Here is a 5,732-nt window from a genome sequence, read left to right as displayed (position 1 = left end):
CCACCAAATAAAGTCTAGTTAGGAACAGTGTGTGTCATGCCTCTGTCCCTTTCCTAACTGACGGCAACTGGAGGAGGGAGATAGTTGGGGCTGCCATCGTGGGCAGCATAGAGCCAGGGTGGCTCCTAGCCAGCTCTCCCTGGGCCTCCATGTTCCTAGCTGTCAGTGGAGCAATGCCATGAGAAAGGTTATTCTAACAAGTGAGTTTGGCGACTCCTGGGCCACCTCAAGTGTAGCAACCTGCAGGAAGTGCAGCGGGGCTGGCGGGGGTCATTCGCAGTTTGGCAGCACAGGACACCGACAGAAGTCAGCAAAGGAGGGCCAGGCATGGAGCCTCCAGCCCAGGCCATGGGGGACAACACAATTGCATGTAACAACTTATATCAGGGGTGACCAAAAAGAGGCTATGGAGAGTGGCTGACCTTCAATGCCACCCTCTATGGGTGGGTCCGCAGCCTAAACCCAAGACTTTTGGTAAACAGAAGTGTCACTAGCACACTGCGACATAGAACCGGCCTCCCGGGAGCCTGGGGCAGAAGCCATCATGTGCCACGTGCCTGTCACTGCTCTCCTGTCAGGGACTCTAGCATAGATTCGGCCCTGGCAACGCTGCTTGGAAGACCAATTCCTATACATTCCACCCTGCTACTCCGGGTCAGCAGGAAGACTATCACAGAAGCCTTGACCATCAAGGAACACAGCAGGTTTCCCTCTGACCACGAATTATTGGGGGGGGGGAGGGCAGCACTCCACCTCTGCTGGTGAGAGAGTCGAGACCACAACTGTGATCCTCCCACCCCTGCCGCCCTTGAAACGCATAGCCACCACCCGGAAAAGCCCCCGCTCCCTGGCTGACTCCACCCTCACTGGGTGCAGCCCAACTTCAAGGTCAGATGCCAGCCATTCACAAATGCCTCCTAGGGAGAGTGAAGCAGATTCAGATCCCAACTTCCGGCTCTAACAGGACTATCCCACACCAGCCTCGGAGAATCAGGTTTCTCATCCAGAATGTGGGCAGCAAAGCCACCCAGTGATGGGTCAGGAATCACCTGGCTCCTCACGGGGAAGACTCCAGCTGGCACCATCAGCCCGAGTAAATATCGCTCTACTGGCCCAAGGCTGCTCCTTCCCAATTATAAGCCAGGAGACTGGTGCTTTGGGGTGTAGCTGAGGAGCCCCACTTAGCAGAGCACGTCACACCTCCGTTCACCCACACTTTGCCCAAATTCTCCTCCAAAGTGCAGCACAGCCGAGTGGCGGACTTCAAGATCATCAGTGTTGGAATGGGTGGGCTGAGGCTCTGAGGGGACGTCCCCCTACCAGGTTCTCCAGCTTCCACGTCATTTACACAGGTACAGAATCGAGCACCTGACAGGTACCACCACCGACTGTACTCGCTCATACCTACATCCAGAAGGAGACACAGGCACAGAGAGTGAAGGGTTCTCACCCAGGTCACACAACATGGTAGTACCGTAAGAAAATACAAGCACAGAGCCCACTACCCACAGTCCTGTGCCTGGCACTACGCCACACCACACAGCAGTAGAGTCTGGGGAGAACAGCTCTGGAGTCCTGCTAAGATCAGTGCCCAGTTCCACAAACAGTTCATGACCGTGTGACCCAGTGATGCTACTCTTAGATATACACAGAAGACACTCAGATGGGCTGGGAGGATGCTCAGGGGGTAGAGCATTTGCAATGCAAGCATGAGGACCTGAGTTCAAATCCCCAGCACCCATGTAAAAAGTATGGCCATGAACTCATGTAGCCTCAAGTATCGCGGAAGTGGGGGTTTGGTTCAGATGTGAAGAATTCACTGGCCAGCCTAGCTGACACGGTGAGAGAGCATGTCTCAGGAAGTAAGGGAAAGAAGGAAAGAAGACTTGGCTCTGCCTTCCAAGTGCACACACTTTACCTCAGATGCCACATTAGTATAGTTCTGAACATATGAAAGCTTAATCATCTTTAACAGTTGTAATAAACATAACAATTTCTGAATTGAAACTCATTTCATGAATACAGTCCATCGGGAGTTCAGAAACTTTATTTTCCTGGTCCTTACATAGGATACCATTATAGAGTATAACAGTTTCTTGCATGACTCAGTTTACCAAAATAGCTACAGTTTAACAAAGTAGCAAAAACAAGGAAGTTAGACATACGTTCTTAAATCAGTCTCTGTTAGCCTGAACAGACCTTACCTAAGGAGAGACCTTTCACCAGACAGCTTACGTCACTGCATCAAATCTGCTGCATCAAATATAGAAATACCTTAGTCTCTAGTTTTTAATGTTTGATGCTCATAGCTGTGGCCCTAATTTTAACCTTTTATTTATCAAAATCACATATTAATAATGACATTATAATATCTTATAAATGTCCCAGAGCTGTTTTAAAAGCTGTTTCTCAAAAATATCTGGTTTTTAATTTACATTTTCTGGAAAAGTCCAAAATGTCTTTTTAAAGAAGTTTAAAATCTCACAACTGCATGCTCCTGAAAAAAAAAGTACCTTTTTTATTCAAGAGTAAGAAACTGAGCTCAACCACAATCTGCACAAGGCAGAAGCAAACTTCAACAGTGCAAACAATTCAATGTCCTTAAAACCACCTAGGTGACTTTTTTTTTTAATATTTATTTATTTATTATGTATACAATATTCTGTCTGTGTGTATGCCTGCTGGCCAGAAGAGGGCACCAGACCCCATTACGGATGGTTGTGAGCCACCATGTGGTTGCTGGGAATTGAGCTCAGGACCTTTGGTAGAACAGGCTCTTAACCTCTGAGCCATCTCTCCAGCCTCACCTAGGTGACTTTTATGTTACAAAGTTTGACTGCCGGGGAGATTCATTCTTGTATGTGAATGCATGAAGATGCAGCTTTAATACTGTTTTAAGTCCTATCTTTCATAAACAGTGTTTTCAAGTCAGGATGGGAATTATACAAAAATCCACCCAAATTTAAAAGTATCTTGGGAGACCTGTTAGCTCCTTGGTTGGCCACACCTTATGATTGTCCTTAATCAAGATGGCAGTGAAGCCGTAGGATGTCTTGCCTCTGCAACCCTAGCAAAGACGGTTTTCAGTCACGTGACTACCTAAGGATGGCGGCAGGCCAGGTGTTGCTTATATCCCAAAATACAGTCATGCCACACAGAGCCTTTAAAATTACCTATGCGCAGACTTTTAACTATCAATCCTATACAAGTTTTATGTTAACTTTTTTGTTACAAGTATTACAGATTTTTAACCATACCCAATAAACTTACAAATCAATAATCCCTTTAGCTGTTTTGCTTTCTTTTCTCCCTGCTGTGCGTCTTGACCCCAGACATAAACTTGAAAAAAATGTCTTGGTCTGGAACAGGGAGAGCCATAACCTAATTTTAGAGCCAGTTTTTCAATAAAGTTAATATTATTCATACTCAAATGACATTTGAATCCTTATTACATTAGATCCACTGGCCAGACAGTTCAGAGATGAATTCTGGGTCCTGGACCATCACTGACTGTAATAGTTAACAGCTGAGCTGTAACGAAGAAGCACAGAACACAGTGAGTTCACACATTCAAGGGAGACCAATCAGAAACAAACATGCAGTGTCCACATCCATACATTCAAAACAGCTAGATAAATTTTCTTTACCTCCTCCAATATTGTAATTTGGGGGGAGGGACACCTTGGTGGTCACTGCTGCTGAATCCATTTCCCTACTGGCACAGCAGTGCTGACCACTGGCTTCTGTACAGGGACCCTGGGTCTTTCAAAGTTGCCCAGCATCCCCAAGTCAGAACACATAATGACAGGTACATCCACAAGACAAGACACAGAGTCAAAGCGACAAAGGCAAACGCAGAGCCAAATGACAACAGAAAACATCAGATAATGACATCTAACAACTGGAGTCCTCCGCTTCAGACCAAGAGACATTGACCAGGTAAGAGGTTGTTCAGTTGTCTCCTGGCACAATCCCTGGTCTTTCTGACATCTCTGCTCCGGGCCTTTCCAAACTCTAGGTTTGGCCCCCATGTCCTGGGATGTCCTGGCCTTGTTGCATAGTCCTTGTGTTGGCACCCTGCTGATGAACACCCACGGGCCTGGCCTCTCTGATACACTTGAGCATATGGGCCCCTGGTGTCCCTAGGATGCTTTCATAGCAGATCAGAAGAAAAGGAAAATTGAGACTCTCCAGAAATAACCAGTGGGCTGTGGACATTTCCCTTTGCCAAGTACGGGGGTGCATAGACCTCATAAGGTCCTCCCCACTCCCAGATCATGGTACCCTGGAACCAGAATCCAGAAACCAGGTAGAAAAGTGTCACAGGAAACTAAAATGTCTTCTATGACTTACCAAAAATGCTCGCTATCTCCTGGCCATTCACTGTGGGGGGAGTGGGGAGTAGAGTTTTGGATTAATATTCCAAAGTATGAACCACCAGGGTGGCCCACCAGCCCCAGAGGGAAGAGCATGAGCATTTGAGGTGGAAAGGTCTTTCTTATCTCACTGGGGCTTCCAAATGTTAATCCTGAGACCTGCAAGAGAAAATCCAGTTCCACAATTTTGAGCCAATTTGAAGTAAGCTTTAGTTAAATACTGACCAGGATGGACTCTGGTCAGATCTACTTTCTGGAATCCCAAAAAGCAGCCTCAAGACACATGTTGTAGGGATTTTAAAGAACAAAACCAAATGGCTGCCATTTTCCATGTGGCCTGGTTATTTTCTGGGAACTACAACTCCCAGCATTCCAGGAAGTTACCTGGTCCTTGGACAGGTGGTGCTTACAGGCTGACTTTGCTCTTACACAGGAGTTTGGCAGGCAGTAGTGTTAAGAGCAATATGAACTATGGAGACCCAGCTCAAGAGGTTTTAGAGGGGAACAATATCAGCAACTGGGCTAGCGATCACTCTTGGGATATTTTAGCTGATTTTTGCCCTTGTCCTAAGAACATGCTGGAGGCTAAATTGAAGAGTTTCAGACTAATTTTATTGACAGAAGATTTCAAGACAGTCCAATATCGAGTCTATCCCATGGTTATTAATGATCACCCTTATGCAGATCTACAATGAAAAAGTACAAAAGGGAAAAAAAGAAACACAAAATATACAGTTTGAGGGGGAAAAGAGCACCAGGAAATTCAATGTTGGAGCCATGATTTGTGAGAAAGGATGGATGAAATAAAGGAAGTGGTGCCCTCAGGGTGAGGTCCCACTCAGATAATCCTGCAATTTATGAAAGGAAGAGGCCTGAAGGGCTTTCTGCTTCCAAAAAGCATCAACAAATCAAAGATTATGCAAATGCAATTCACAGAGCAGGCCAGACTCCATTCCAAGCTGGCAGCAGAACTTGGCAGCATCAGCTGTGTGGTCCAGGCTTTAGAGTCATGAGGGATACAGGGGTAAGTACATGGGTTGTGGAATCCTCCTCTGGGAAAGGGAGCTGAGGCCAGGTGTATTGCAGCGGGGTTTCTGCATGGAAGCCCAGAGAGGCCACCGCATGTAGCTGTGAAGATGAAGCCTGGACTGTGTCGGAGACCCAAGATGTTGGTGGTGCCCGAGTCGTGGATGTTTGCCAGGGAGAGCATGCAGGGAGTGGAACAGCCCCAGAGAGAGGAGTGTGTTGCAGCTGGCAAAGCTGGAAGGGCAGAACCATCTAAGCCCTTTGATATCAGACATAAAGTTACAGGATTTGGAGTTTGCCCTGACAGATTCCGATCTTCCCTTGGTCCAT

Source organism: Chionomys nivalis, chromosome 21 (genome assembly GCF_950005125.1).
Source record: "Chionomys nivalis chromosome 21, mChiNiv1.1, whole genome shotgun sequence".
Taxonomy (NCBI): Eukaryota; Metazoa; Chordata; class Mammalia; order Rodentia; family Cricetidae; genus Chionomys; species Chionomys nivalis.
Note: the sequence above shows the minus strand (reverse complement) of the source record.